Here is a 16,040-nt window from a genome sequence, read left to right as displayed (position 1 = left end):
TAGTCAAGGAGATCCCACTTGATTTCAAGCATTCTTGCTGGTGTTCAAATAAAGAGCTCTTTAGAAAATTACAAGACAAAAAAATACACTCAAGGTAACGTGCCTTAATAGCTAGCTGGAAGCATCAAGCTACTTGCGTGTGATTTTTGTGTTAAGAATTAAATGTTACCTGGTCTTGCTCCTTTTTTGCCATGAACACACTCTCCCCATTTGAATTTCAGAGACACTCTGTTTAGGGGGCTTTTAAGGCAATTGTGTGGCATCATCTGCACACTTTGACAATGACCAAGTCTTTCTGCTGCTTTAGCATGAGGAAAAATAAAACTGTCTGGCTAAGTTCAAGAAATATCATCAATTTTCTTCTAGATTAACAACTAGAACTCCCGAAAGCAAAACTTCACGTCTCCATAGGTTCATACATGCAAAGTGGGAGCATACTCCAGGCTAAAGTAACCCTTGGTGAGGCTGGGCATTTCCATAAGATCCCCTGAGAGTCAACAAGAGAAAGAAAGAGACTGAGAGAATGTCTCCAGGAGGATGCAATATAAGCCTCCTGCCCTGCATCTTTGCAAGTTGTCTCCAGATCTGCAGAGTCCAGTCCGCTGAGGCACTCAGTCTCTCTGTGGTAGCCATAGTTTAGCCCTAGTCTAGCCTTGTCTCAAATGGAAGAACTTAAAAGACTTTTATTTGCACAAAACAAAGGAACTGCTTAGCTGCCAGAAAGCTACAAAATAGTCCTCTTCCTCTAGCACTAAAAATGACACAGCATCTCTGAGCGCCCTTAAATCCCATACATGCAGACAGCTTGTTTATCTGTACTATGTTCCCTCCCTTTTGAAAACTTATGTTTTCAAAATGGTAACAGAAAGATGAAAAGTTCCCAAACAAGATAAATCCAGGGAAGAGGATCTACTACATCAGAAAACTACCTGGAAGCTTCAGACTTCAGAGTCAGAGGACAGTGAGACAACTCCTTGTTTAATAAGTAGACTAGTTACCTCCATCTCAGGTAATTGAGATCATGCTGCACTCTGCATTTTGCTCACTGAAGGGAGCAGAACTGCTGGGAGCAGATAAAGAAAACGAGAGTCTTCTATCTTAAGCATGCACATTCCAGCATTTTTCCCCTCAGACAGGTGTTATAGACACAATTTCTCCTGGTTCTCTGTCCCACTCATTATTTCTCTCCTCATTCTGCCAGAACCATGCTAGAAATTCAGCTGCTAGGCTAGCTACACAATACACTCAAAGACGTAAGCTGGCCAATTTTCAGTTGGAGAGAGAGAAAAAACAAGGAATAATTTTACACAGCAGCAGCCTTTCAGTACTGTGTAGTATCAACACATAGGAAACATAGGAAACTAGTCATATGTCTAACACCACAGTCTCAGACAGCAGTGGACAGTTTTGTCTCTAGTTCCAGTCAAGCATTTTCCTGAGTCTCCAGATTTTTTTTTTTAAGGAGTAAAGACATGGAAGAAAATTAACACTAAGTAAACATCAGCTTCACATAATACAGGGGCAGAAATAGCACAATATTGTTTTGTCAAGCACTGCAGGCATAATATTCCTTTTCCCATTTATTGAGTTTCTGATGACAAAGGTTTTCAACCTGATATGAAAGAGGCAAAGAGCACTACAGAGTGCCCGGTGCAACAAGGGCATAAATCAACTCCTTGCTTGTTACTCTAACATAGAACTACAGAGTCTGCAAGGCTTTTGAATAAATTAATTTGTATATGACACAATCTCCCATTAATTCCACAGATAGCATCCTCCTATCTTTCACCATTACTATTTTTTTCTGAATTTTATCTGTAAAAGGAGATCATTATCCCACTAGGATTATAGAAGCCCTGCAATAAAAGTATCTTTATTAAACGCTGTAGCAGAGGCAGAATAATTAGTATTTCATTTCTGTAGAGAGTTAAGAGACCTGTCAGAAACTTTATTATATAGCAGGACAGTTTATCTATACAGAATAGAAAATCTTGTATTCAATAAAACAGGCTTTGCTAGATAGGCCTCTGTAGAAAATATTTATTAAAATTCCACTGAAAAACAACAACCCTATGTTAACTGAACACCTAACTAGCAGGACAGTATTCCAAAATGTGAACGGTAGGGCTAAATCTGTAAACTTAACCTTGCTTCCTTGCGCACTTATATTGTAATGTAGAACACACAACAAAGTATGCAGAAAAGTTTGTTGAAACACAGTCAGACTGGGATGCCTGCCACACATCTCCTTCTTCAGTTCAAGTGAGGCACAGAACAGCTGCTCCCAAATCTTGACCTAATCCATCCTGGCTGTAGTCATAAATCAAGAATCCCAGATGTTCACCATTTCCTGCCAGACTGCCATGCCTCAGAAATGGTGGGCAACAGTCAAGCGCTTCTTGCTTTGTAGCTTTTCATACAGATCCACAGACAACAGAAATCCTTTTTTTTTTTTCCTTTTAGCTTTCAGTTTGACCCACTCACTTTGCCTTTGTGCTCTGACTCTGTGATCTCCATCTGTTCATCTTGTGTAGCCCTGTGCTCAGCTGTGTAGCCCTGTTCTCTTCCCTATTGTGCTGAAAAGCATCTCAGTTTTATTAATGTATCTGCCTGATCCAAAAGCTCCTGAACACCTGTCTGCCTTCCTCTGCTCCCAATTTAAATAACTCCTGACTCTTTGTCTCTGTGCCAGAAATTGCATGTTGGCCAAATTAGAATTCATCCAAATTTGACCGATAAAACAAAAGGATCATCATTTAAAACAAACGCAGTCCTTTTTCTTTTAAATTACAAATATGTTTGAACTATATACCTGTTTCTCTTCCACCACTCACCACACCTCCTTAATCCAAAGCAATATTTTAAAATACTGTTACTGATACTGTAGCGATCAACACAAAATAAGCATATTGACTTTGTAGCTAAACATAGCACAAAAGGAATTGTCAACTGATGCCAAGCGATTTAGCTTTCATGGTTCAGTATCAGTTGAAAAGAAAACAGTATCTTGACTTAACAGTTTCAGATACAAAACAATGATTATATTAGTGTTAGACAAGCCAGGAGATCCATCTCCATAATAGTCTTTGCATTGATCAGCTTTATACCTTGGAAAAGAGCAACTCCACCAGTTTCTTCACCTGCAGAATATGTACTGTTCAGTTACACGTACATTGCTATCATTGCCTCGTTTTCTAAAACAGAAAAAAAATCACCAAATTCTCTTTGATGAAGAAGGTACAAATGCAAGGAACAGCCAAAGAGTCTACATTTAACAGCAGTAAAAGACATACAGCAAAAAGTCCAGTTCTGTAAGTACAATGCACTGCATAACAGCACTGAACTTTGTATTTGTTTACTTTGTATACAAGTTGTTTTCACATGTGTCCACAAAAATGTCTAAAAGGTCTATTAAAATAACTGTGAAACAACAACCTAACACAGCTATTTGACATCTACACAGAAAACAGGAGGAGGTCAAATTCAAAGCATCACAAGAAAGAAAAAAAGATCCTGGTGTTTGGCTTAGTGACTAGCAGGAGGATGGGGAGAAAATAAATAATAAAAATAGTAAAAATAAAAATAAATAAATCTATTTCAGTTTCTTCAGGTTCTGCTTCAAGATGGTGTCAGATCACAGCCATGTGCACATAGTTTCAGAACTTGTTGGTTTCTTACCTCTCCTATTGCTTTCAGTCAGCTTGCTTCAGTAACATGCCAGAGTTTTTCTAAGATGTTCTTCTTGCAAAGATATATTAAGCATACTAATGCAATCTGGTCTTAGAACTGCTGGAAGTCAGTGCTGAACAGAATACACAGTTTGTGTCTTTGCAAATAAGGAAGTTATCCAACATTCTTTGGCATGACTGGGACAAAGGAGGATATGCAGAGGGGAGGACTGAGCAGAGTCAAGAGTGACAAAGGAGCACATGCCAAGAGCAGGGTGCATTTACAAAGGATGGAATTGTTCCCCGTTGTTTGGCGAGGGAGACAAAGAAGGCAGTTGACCTCAGGTGAGAACAGGAGGAAGGAGGCAGGGAGTTTGGTATAGGCAGGCCAGGAAGGCTATAATTTCTGAGTACCTTGGCCAGTGGGGAAAAGAAGAGGGTGTACCTCAGTCTGGAAATTATGATAAAAGGAGGCTGCATCCTCCAGCAATTTGAGAGGCCCCACAGGGCTATGCCAGGGTGGACTCTCTCATTATTAGAATAAAATTTTAGGGCTCCTGTGTCTCCTTTTTGGACATTCAGTTCTTGACAGCAAGATTTTCCGCACAACTGGGGCTCGTCCTGAATCCTTCATCTTCCAGGGACAGTGGACAGTGATTGAGGTCGACAGCATGCCTCACCAAAGGCGATTGACTGCCTTCAACAACAGCCAGCACTGGACGACTGATTGGGTTCCCAAGACTGTCCAGAGACAGATAAGCAGCAAATCAGGGGAATCCACAGGTAGGACCAAGGGGGTCCTCAAGTAGTCTGATGGAAAGGCCTAGGTCTGACAGAAATGACCACTGAAATCTCACCAGAGAGTACTATGGGGCAATGGGGAGCAAAAGGGGTGACAACCCTGACATGGGCGCCCATGGAGGGCAGCAAAAGGAAGCCAAAAGAGGATATTGGCAAAGGGGTGATGACTGTGACTTAACCCCATATTATCCCTTGGGACCATGCTGAGATTTTGGGATAGCCTGCACATTCCCCAGAAATACAAGTGGGGATTAGCAGGATCCACAGGTAGGACCAGAGGGGTCCTCATCTGGCAGAAAGGACTACTAGGTCCAATGGAAAGGACTGCTAGGTACCACTAAGTCCGATGGAAAGGACTAGGTCTGATGGAAAGGACACTAGGTACCACTAAGTCTGATGGAAAGGACTAAGTCCCACAGAAAGGACCGCTAGGCCAGAATACACATTACCAGCAGGGTTTAGGTAATCCCCTCCAGAGTTGGATGATGACCCTAGTCTTCGTCAGGTTTTGTGCCTGTAACACAGCGATACCGAGAAGGGTCCCATCGAGAAAGAAGACAGGTCAGTATGGTTCAGGGCAACACCTAGAGAAATCTATGTAACAAAAGGAAGCAAAGAAAATAGGAAACAGGAATCTGAAGGAGGAGGAAAGAACCATCAGGAGCCACTGCTCCTGCCCACTCTGTACCTCCTGCTTCTAGCAATAGTGAAGATGAGGAAGAATGGGACATTTGTCCCTTTTAAAAACAAGAAAAGGAAGGCAGTACAAGGTGCCAAAACCCCCAAAGTCAAATACCTCTATGACAGGTTCCACTGGGAGGCTGGGGGCGGGGATGGGGTGGGGCACAGTTTGGATTTGTGGTTGTGCCCCTGATCACCCAAGATATAGGGGGATCAAAGAAAGAACTGCCCCTTTACTTAGATGATACTATAGGGGTGAGGGAAAAGATACATGAATATCTAAGAAATGCAGATTACACTTGGAAGGATTGGGATTTTCTTTTATGAATCCTTTTTGGACCCAAGGGAAAGAGGATGATCTTGCAAAAAGTTAGTCAATTATGGGAGGATGAGCATGCACAGGCAGGCCAAAATATGATGATAGACTCCAAATATTCGAGTCAGTTTAGCCCATCTTCAGGATAGAGGAAGGACATTGGAGGAGGGAATGCTCACAGAGGCCAATAGATCCTCAGGAAAAGGAAATTCACCAGTTAAATTTTATATGGATTGCTCGAGGTGTCAGGGGCTTCCATTATACCAGGAACCCACCTTGCGGGAGCCCTTGATAGCATGTAGGGTGAGTTCGGATCGAGAGGAAGTGCATTTCTGGATAGACACAGAGGCCTCTCGATCCACTTTGAACTTTATGCCAAAAGGAGGGCAATTGTCAAAAGACTCCTTGGTTATCAAAGGGGTAAGTGGAAAAGACAAGTAAATGCATCTTACATTAGTGGATGTGGGTAATAAATTTGTGATGTATGATTTTCTTTTTGTCCCAAGTTGTGACTGCAATCTGCTGGGAAGGGATATGATGGCTAAATTGGGAATGCAAAACTATATTGTAAGGGATGATGAAGAAGCTAACACTATTGTAACTTTGTGCAAAATATCTGATAAAATCTTATGCTGAAGTGAACTCAGAAGTGTGGGCAGTTCCAGGAAAATATGGAAAACTAGACATGGAACCTCTTCAAATTACTTTAAAGCAACCAGGCCAGATAGATAGTCTCTAAAAAGCATTATCCTATTTCAGGGGAGGGAAGGAAAGGTTTGCTATCTACTACAATAAAACCACAATTGACATGGACAGTCCTCCCTCAAGGATACACCGAGGGACCAGTCCAATTTGGACAAGCCTTGCAGAAAATACTGAAGGAATTTACCCCACCCCAGGAGTTAGGTTATTGCAGTATGCGGATGACTTGTTCCTATCAGGGGTACAAGAGAGGGTGGTGAAGGAAACCGCTGTGAAGTTGCTCAATTTTTTGGCCCCAAAAATGGCTTAGGGTGTCCGGAAAAAAAAAAAAAAAAAAAAAAGGAACAAATGGTAGAAAGAAGGGTCAAATATTCGGGGCATATTTTGACTGGAGGCTTAACCCAAAACAGCCCCAATGTTGTGGTATGGACATGTGAGCTTTAAGATAAATTGACCAAGGCTTCTGCTTTAGCGCTTCCAGAAAAGCGCTTCTTTCCTGAGAAAGAATTTGAATTACATGTGGGTATCCAGCAGGGCCATACCAAGGGAATTTTAGTGTTAAAGTGTAGAAGCACACAAAGACTAGTCATTTATCTTTCTAAAATGTTGGACCCATTGGAGTGGCCTTACTGTCTGCAGAATTGTGCAGCTACATCCGTAATAGTAACAGAGGCCCAAAAATTGACCATAGGAGGATCCCTCGTTGCCAAGGTCCCACACCAGGTCAAGGCATTACTTAGTGAAAGGGCTTCTAAATGGATGATAAGATTTAAAATTAAGAAACAGAGGTGGGTTTAACCCAGCTTCTTGCCTGACTGGCCCCAAGGGAGAAGAATTGAAGGTAATAAACCTCCCGACTCAGGCTAGGGAAGATTTGAGAGATACCCCTGATATCCCAGATGGGGACAATGCATTTATTCATGGATCTTCAAAAGTAATAGAAGGGAAATGGCCACAGGATATGCTATCATTAAGGGAGCAGAACTGCTAGAAGGAGGAAAGCTACTGTTTACCTGGTTAGCTCAAACAGCACAACTGTATGCTCTAATAAGAGCCTGTGAATTATACCAAGGCAAGATAGTGAATATCTTTACAGATTTTAAATATGCATATGGGGTGGTACATATGATAGTGAATATCTTTACAGATTTTAAATATGCATATGGGGTGGTACATATGCTTGGAAAACTGTGGAAAGAAAGAGGTTTGTTAACTTGCCCAGGAAAGGCATTGGTACATAAGAATCTGATTACTCGCCTACTGGAGGTAGTAAACCTACCCAAAAGAGTCTCGATAATTCATATCAGGGGACATCAGACAAGATACTAGGAGGAGGCAGTAGGCACTAAGACCTCCCTCCCCTCCCGGTAGTCTAGCCATTACTGGAAAAGACGTCTTTTCCACCAGAAGAATTAGAGATAATTAAAAGCAGTGGGGCAGAAGAAAGAAGGAAGACATTGGGCCTCTAGAGGACTGGCGGGGGCCTTCCTCAAAATCTATGCTGCCCTTGGTCTTTTTGTTCTGGCAAAACAGGCTACTGAGGGGTGTAAGCAGGTCCACAGAGGTATGCCCAGTAGACTCTCCCTTTACTCGAACAGAGTTTTAAGACTCCTCTGTCTCCTTTGTGGACATTCAGTTCTTGACAGCAAGGTTTTCCGCAAACTGCAACAAGCTTAAAGAACTTGGACAGAAGCAGCTCTCACTTATTTCAGCAACTGCCTCGATTTATAATGTTATAGGCCAAATGGTACAAACCTTTCCTGCTTTCCCAGTACACTTCTGGGTTTTGGACACAAGAGTTTGAAAATGGATCCTCTAGCTTCATCTATTCTTTATTACTTATTATTTATTATTTATTCTTACCTATACACCAACAGCAAGCCCTGGCCTTCATTTCAGCATGGAAGATGACAAACTGACTTTAGTAAAACAAAGATATAATACATAAAATAAAATAAAAATAAATATCAATAAATTCATGGAATTTTATTTCTCACTTCAGAGAAACTTTTTACATGAGAAATGCTTAACGGGAAGAGGTTTTCAGTGCCTGTGCAAGTAGTAATGATAAATAGAAAGAAGTTTACTGGGAGTTCAAGCAACAAAAGAAACTCACATACATCAAAAGGAGTTTATGCCTGGTTTGCACTATCACATGATGAACATGCTTTCAAAAATTTGAGTTGCTCAAAGATTAATTCTTTTGTCTTTTCTAATTAAAAAAAACATGCAGCATAGCCCTCAAAAATACGTAGTTGTGTTAAGTAGGGCTTCCTACAACTTTGTTTGAGTCATGCATTGCAAGCACTTCTGTGATTCACCTAACACCTATAACTTGTCTTTTTTTGAATTAGGAAAAAAAAAAAAGAAAAATAAACAGTACAAACATACTTATGCATGATTTTCATGCAAGTTTTGTACCTTGGAGCTTTGTCCTTTACACTGTACATTACAAAAATAAGAGACATTGTTCTCGCTTTTAATAGCTCATCTGTATAAATGAAGGGAAGTCAGAGGAAACAAAAGAGTTTTAAGATTGTTATAGTAATGGTCAAGTTTCAATGATCCTTTCTATTAAATTTTAGAAAATGTTTCTCAGTAGCTGAAAAGAGTGGTGGTTTGAAGGTCAGGCTTTTAAGATCATTTTTCCTCCTCTAGAACCAATTCGGATTTTCACCCCGAGAAAAATTTTCATGAAGATAACCATTTTCAAAGACTTAAGCATATTTATGACTCTCAATTCCACCCTAATTATGTAGAATAAATGGATCTATTCTATGTCTAGAATAAACCGATTTGCCCTGTATTCTAACAAGGGAACCTTTATTGGCAACCCACTTCAACTGAAGGACTTGCACTGGCAACTTACCTATGAACTGCAGGGAGTTTACAAAAAATAAAAAAGGAAAGAAAAAAAAGCTGAAGATGCAAATTTATGTGCTACCTGTGGTCCAGGTTTAATTGGCCAAACACAAATATGACCTGATCCATCAGACAGAAAAAATACTAACGATGAGAGAACAGACAGTTCTTGACTACTGCAAGAGGTTAGGCTTTCTGTCTGGTAGTTTACAATTTTAGAACCTTCACTATATCATGTGAGGAGAGAAACTGATTTTACTTGTCTCTAAGGGAGAAACAATAATCAGACAAATCAAATCAGGAAAAAAAAATCAAATTCAATTTAGATTTACTATTTGAGGTAATTATCCCTTCAAAAGTTTAAGTGCTGTTCAATAAAGTATCTGAAGGAATCTAATGGAGAGCAAAGCTAGATAAGTTCACATATGTTTCTTATCTAGAGAGACTAAAATAAAATGAGATCACGGACAACTAGAAATAAAGCAAAGCTGCAAAAAATGCTTCACACTCACAACAACTTCTATGTGAGAGCCTAAATGCTTTTGCCAATTATGTACTAAGCATCATACCTCTGTAAGACAGCAGAGTAAATAGGTCAAATAATTTGTGTCAGCAAAAGTCCTGCCCAATCTATCACTGGCAGGTTGAAAGGAAGCAGGATGGACATTTCTTAGATATACACTGTGAATCCAGGATCCAGGGAAACCAAGGCAGTTTAAACCACTTCAAAGCAACATAACCAGGTAAAAAGTAACCGAGAGTCTAAGACTTGTTTGTCCCTGAATGCAGCAAAGGGGAATATACTGCACATTTAACACATATTAATTCTTGGGAAAAGTCATTTGGAAAAGCGTTAATTTGGTGCGGAAAATCACGTAGTTAAGAACTGAATGTCCGCAAAGGAGACAGAGGAGTCCTAAAACTTTATTTGACTAAATGGAGAGTCCACCGAGGCATACCTCTGTGGGGTCTCTCAAATTGCTGGAGGACACAGTCTTCTTTTATCCTAACTTCCTGCCTGAGGTATGCCCCCTTCTTTTCACCATTCACCAAGGTACCCAGAAGTTACAAACTTCCCAGCCTGCCTATACCAAACTCCTTGCCTTCCTCCTGTTCTTACCTGAGGTCAGCTGACTACCCACCTTGTCAAAGAATGTGGAGCAATTCCCTTAGGTAGGAATTGCAAAGGCACCTACTTCTTGGCTCTGCTCAGTACTCTCCCTGCATATACTACATTGTCTCACTCATCAGGCAAAGAATGTGGGATAACTCCCTTATTTGTAAAGACACACATTTGTTTGTTCCACTCAATTTGATCTCTTTCTATACACATGCTATCTAACATTTTAGGCAAAATTAACGCTTCCTAAAAGCCAGCAAGTGTAATGAGGACTGAACAATTTTTATACTTGCAACAATTTCTTCTTCAAGTTTAAGGGTGTGCGTTAATGCTCTGCACACAGAAATATAGGACTTGTGAAAAGCAGCACTATAAGCTAAATGAAGCATAAATCAGCAGACACAGATTAAGTGATTCTGAAGCCAGAAAGGGACCATTACCATATTCTAGACTTGCCTCCTGCAGCATTACAAGGAAATACGCATCTTGTCATAATTAAAGCAGCAGTTGTTTGCAGAAGTTATTAAATTACAAATAAAAACCACATAAATGGAAAAGAAAGTAAAATAGCAGATGGCACATAAGACGTTAAGAAAGCCAGCTCCTTAAAATGATGGATTTCACTACAGATTAGCAAAACCATGGAAGTGGAAAGCAAGGCAAAAGCAGAGGAATGTTCCACAGTAATTAACGATTGAGAGCAGATACCCTGATCCGACACAAGCATCACCACAGCTTTTGTGTGTGAAAGGAATCCCCCATATTAAATAGTCTGAAACAGAAACAGGGAAAACCCTTTCATGTCTTAATAAGAACATCATTTCACAGCACAGAGACAAAGGGAAGTAGAAATGAGCTTGTTGTGAGAAACCCCAGAAGAGAATTCTCCCAAGGACATGTTTTTGCTGTTGTCTCTGGAAAATACAGACAAAACAGCAGATGTTCCTGGGACATCATGAGAGAATATGGACAAAACCAGCAAAGACAGATTGAAGACGAAGATAAGGACCACCGTATCTTCAAAGAACTGTCTGAAACTGGGCAGTAGGACCAAAAAATTCTCTGAGCCAGAATGGGGCCATATATGGAAGTGAGTTCCGAGTCGTCATCGAGTGGACACAGCGAGATGACAACCAGGGGGTCTCAAAAGACCACCAGAGACCACTAAAGGGACAAAGGGCGCACGCGCGTGAGGGTAGGGCATATTATAATTAGTTCTGGGAAATAGAATGAATATGCATGATCATTCCATGTAATGCCATAACTTCTGTTAGGCCTTAGTTTCTCTCTAATTTCCCCTTTCTCAAGCAATTTTCCTACACCTAGATAGGAAATTTTGACAAGTTTGTAATAGAAAATAACAAGAAAGGAAGCTGCCTAAGTCAAACCACAAATTTGTGCTGAGTCCCCAGAGAATTTAGCCAGTGCTCTGTCTAGCTGACCTCCCAATGCACTCTAAAAGGAAAATCTTCCCAAGACTGGGAATTGAATCTAACTAGTAGTGGGAAATCACAGTCAGGGGATCAATAGGAAAAGTAGATTCTAAGCTGGGTGTGCTCTGGGAGAAGCATCTTGAAAATGTGATTATAGCTCTGTTTTTCTCACCACCTACAGGCCTTTTAAAAATGTGTAAGCCTGCCTTTCAAGCTGCTTTACCACACTCCGAACTAGTTTTAAAACACAATGAAGAACACGCACAACCATTTTGCTTGCAGGCACCTAGATACATTTACAATTATTACTTCAAACAGCACACAGTGAGGCACCACCACTCTTATGGCCATATCAATGAAATATTTCTTGCCTCCCTTCTTTCTTCTCCATCCTCATTTCAGAAAAAAAAAGATAACGGGAATTGCTTGATCAAGATTGCAGTTTTCTTTTTGTTATGTCCACTGCCCGTTTGTTCTGATGAGGGTAGCAGGAAATGGGCACGCAGAAAATCTAAAGATGAGACTATTTTTTCAGCAATTTAACTTAGCATTAGTGAAGGATGCTCTTCACAGGTGTAGGCAGCCTAAGAGTTTTAAAATTCTTCAAGTCACTGGAATTATACCTCATGTCTTTATTTGATCTCAGATTCTTTTTTTTTTTTTTTTTTTTTTTTTTTAGTAAAGCAAAAGGACAGGCCATACAACACATCTGGACAGGTTATATGACACATCTCAGAGATATAATAACCTACATGTCATGACGTGGAGGCAAAAGAAACACCAAGCGTTTAGGGCACAATTTTGTGTAGACTGCTGCTGCAGAAACTTTTTCTGCCATTATAAAATAGCAATTTATGTACATAGGGGAAGGACTAAACCTCTTCAGGGAGTGATTATTGCTACTGGCTGATTTCACTGACAACAGAACATAGAGCTCCACCAGGTAATGGCATTCCAAAGCAACTGTGTAATAAAAACATAACCTAGACCCCATCAGAAATTTCTTTTTTGATCCCATGAAACATACTCAGAGCTTTTAGAAGCCCAAAATGACTCACAAAAACTCAAAAAATCTCAGTGAAATGGAAGTAATTGCTGAAGACTGGAAATGAGACCATAACTGAGAGTCTGTGCAGTACCTCTGGGACAGAGGGACCTGAGCAACATGGGGTTGCTTACAGTGCTGGAGGAGAAGGATGTGCCTGCAGAGATTTACAGGCATGTTAACATCTCAGCAGATTTACTCTTAGATGGTCATAATTAGCTTTTCGATCACTGTACTAATGGACGACAGGAAAGGTTGATAAGGAAGAAAGCATTTTGGAACCCAATACTGAAAAGCCGTACACACCAATAAAGCCTGAGAGAATGATCTGATAAAAAAGCCCAGGTGCATGCAGACTAGAGGTTGCAGTCTCTAACTATTAATATCTGTCTTCCAAAGTAGGAATGATACCCAAAACCCATGAGTTAAGGTATTGTGTTCCTTTTAGAATGCCCAGGAAGAGGCAGGTCTGACAACCAACTTCAAAAAATCCAAACCACAGTTTGGACAAAAAAATGGGCCTCTGTATTGCTTTTCCAGAGGCTCTTCCACTACCCCTCAGTCATACATTCACTATCCCATATCCCACTCCACACTAGAATTGGTAAAACTGTGACCACAGAGTCAAATAGATCAGTTTGCAGTTCTTTGCATTAGCTAAAAATCTATTATCACCTCCGTTCCTCATTTGGTTTCCAGTCAGAACAGGGAGATTCTCCACACAGCCGTATCACTAGCTACACTGATATAAGGGAAGAAGTGAAGACCTGCCAATACAGAAGAAGTATGAACGATTAGCATCTGTCTTGGGGAAAGCAAGCTGAGGATGATCCCAGCACAGGCAGTGCTCTCGCCAATCAAGGCAGCAGTCCCACAGCATCTGAAACCAGCAAGCAGAGACTGGGGCTGATAAGAGGACAGCCCCATGGACAGCCCAGATATGGAGAGGGGATGACCCAAGTTCAAGGTCCAGTCAAGAGCAAAGGACAACTTTGCTCTTGGGGCAGGACAGGATTGCAGCCATGTACACTTAGGACACAAGATCAAGGGCCAGGTCTGAAAGCCCAAGCCTTAGATGGAAATCCTGAGACCTAGATGAGAATGGACAGGGCAATTAAGGCCTAGTGGTGCCCTGAGAGCCTTGGCAAGGCCTTTTTACAGCAACAGTCTGAAAAGCAAAAATCATTTGCACACTCATCCCCAAGTGCAAAGAGCTAACAAGAGCTAGTTTACAAATAAAAAATACATGATTCTGAATTCCCACTTCCTCTGGGAAAGTAAATAAATGTAATGCAATTAATAAATGAATAATAAGTAGTTATTAACATTTAAATAATATATTAATTAAAATAAAACTAGGCAACAGAACAAAAGCTGTGAGCGAGCATTGCTCATGATCCAGCATCCCAAATCTTGCCCTGTAAATGAAGAGACACATCCATCTCTCAAGGAACGAAAAAAAGTAAAGCAAGGCTCACTGTCTTCTTTTGAAAAACAGAACAAAACTAAACTAAACAAACAAACAAAAAGCAAGAAGGAAAATCCTTGTTTGGAAAATACAAGAATACTTGCAGCCCCTTGACACAGAGAAACTGGTCATTTGAAAGTACTCTATACCTGTCCCAGAAAAAGCAATTATGTCTTTTGACATAGAGCAAGAAGCCTTGGTTTGCAGGTCATTCTTATTAATACCAGCACCAGAAGCAGCCTCAGGTATTCAAAGTAACTCTAGCCCCTTATTCCACCCCTCCACCTCAACCAAAGCACCTTCAATTCAGCTTGTTAACCACAAAATCCCCTGCTTTAGACCTCCTAGGACACTTAAGCATACAGAATTGCCAGTAAGTCTTTTCTGTTTTGTCTGTGAGAGGTGCATTCTGTGTTATTTCCAAGAGTTTTGCCTCTTACAGCTGCATCCTCTGACCATAGCCACACAGAACACCAGGATGAGACCAGGATGTTCATCCTTTCCTCCCATGCCTTGCTATGCTTTGAAGGACTCACCAGCATCAGCAGAGAAGGTGCCACAGTGTGCTCCAAGGCCTCTCCCTCTAACCTGTTTGGGTTGTTTTTGGGGTTGTGACTCAGCCATATTCAAACTGCTGAAAATAGTCCATCCAGCATCCTGCTGGGTTGCAAAGCAACTTCATTCCATCATTTCAGTTTATGGCAGGAGGAGAGGAGAACCCTCCACCTAAATATGTAATAAAATCATGGAAGTGTACAAACCTCAACATCAAAATCTAATAAAGTTTTCCCAAGAGAGTCTCAATTTACCAGAATCATGAAGAACACTCCGTCTATGCACTCTGATCCCTACCTGCTCCTTCATCTACATCCTCTGGGGAATCTTATACACTCTTGTCCATATTTACCATCAAATCTCAATGGTGAGTTTTTTCCACCTACATTTTTATAGAAATACTATAGCCAAGTCCAAGTTTTCTGAAGATCTTTAATGTCTTTTCATTTGACATGATTTCACTTAGGTTGGCTGCTGTTCTCAGCATAAAAAAATATAGTTTAATCTACCCAGTAGGGTTTGTATGTGTCCATGCTCCAGTAATGCATAACCAAGTTGCTTGTGAATCAAACTGCCTCTTTTCAATCAGAACTAGGAGATACGGTGGAGTTTCTAGTTTTGTCTACCCTCTGTTCAAGTTACCTCTTCTTGTAATTACAGCCTACTCTCCATCAGTTAAGATAGCTCAGATAGATAGTAAAAACAGCCTGGAGAGCCAGAGTAATGTGAAAACAGCAAAAAACAGTGCAGGCACAAAGCTGCCTATAAACAAAGTTAACTTGGATTCAGCATGGTTTGTTCATCTGAGCCATGCACTGACCCTGTCAGACGCAAGAAAATTCTACAAGCCACACTGCTGGCTCTGCCCCAGGCTCCTTAACTTCTCCACTTGCTAGCAATAGCCATTAGGCTATATGTATCGCACTGGAATAACTCCTTATCTAATCTGCAAACTAGACAGTCCACTCGCACAGAATGAAGAGCTCCTCTTTTTTTTTTTTTTTTTTCCTGGTAACAAACCAAACAGTTAACCTGGACAGGAACTCACTAACTAAAATTTTATGTGGCTTCCACATAGGCTGAAGATGAATATCCTGTTTTTTTTCCTTTGGGCTTCCTGCTTTTAATAAATTATCCACCACTTGGACAGTGTTCAACAAAAATCGGTCTCTGTTTTTAATTAAAATACAAATCATAACAAAATACATTCTTTACGCAGTCTGGCTGGTCTTCCCTTAGCAGTCTCAATACCTGTCCTTGATGGAGTAAACAGCCACAACCTTCAGGAGCAAATTAATGTTTAGGTAGCATATATTTCATATATACTCATATAATTCATAGGGGATCTAATCAGTGTCTATAAGTACCTCAAGGGAGGCAGTGAGAAGG

Source organism: Tinamus guttatus, unplaced genomic scaffold (assembly GCF_059628265.1).
Source record: "Tinamus guttatus ecotype Peru unplaced genomic scaffold, ASM5962826v1 Tinamus_guttatus_pri_ptg000265l, whole genome shotgun sequence".
Lineage (NCBI taxonomy): Eukaryota > Metazoa > Chordata > Aves > Tinamiformes > Tinamidae > Tinamus > Tinamus guttatus.
Note: the sequence above shows the minus strand (reverse complement) of the source record.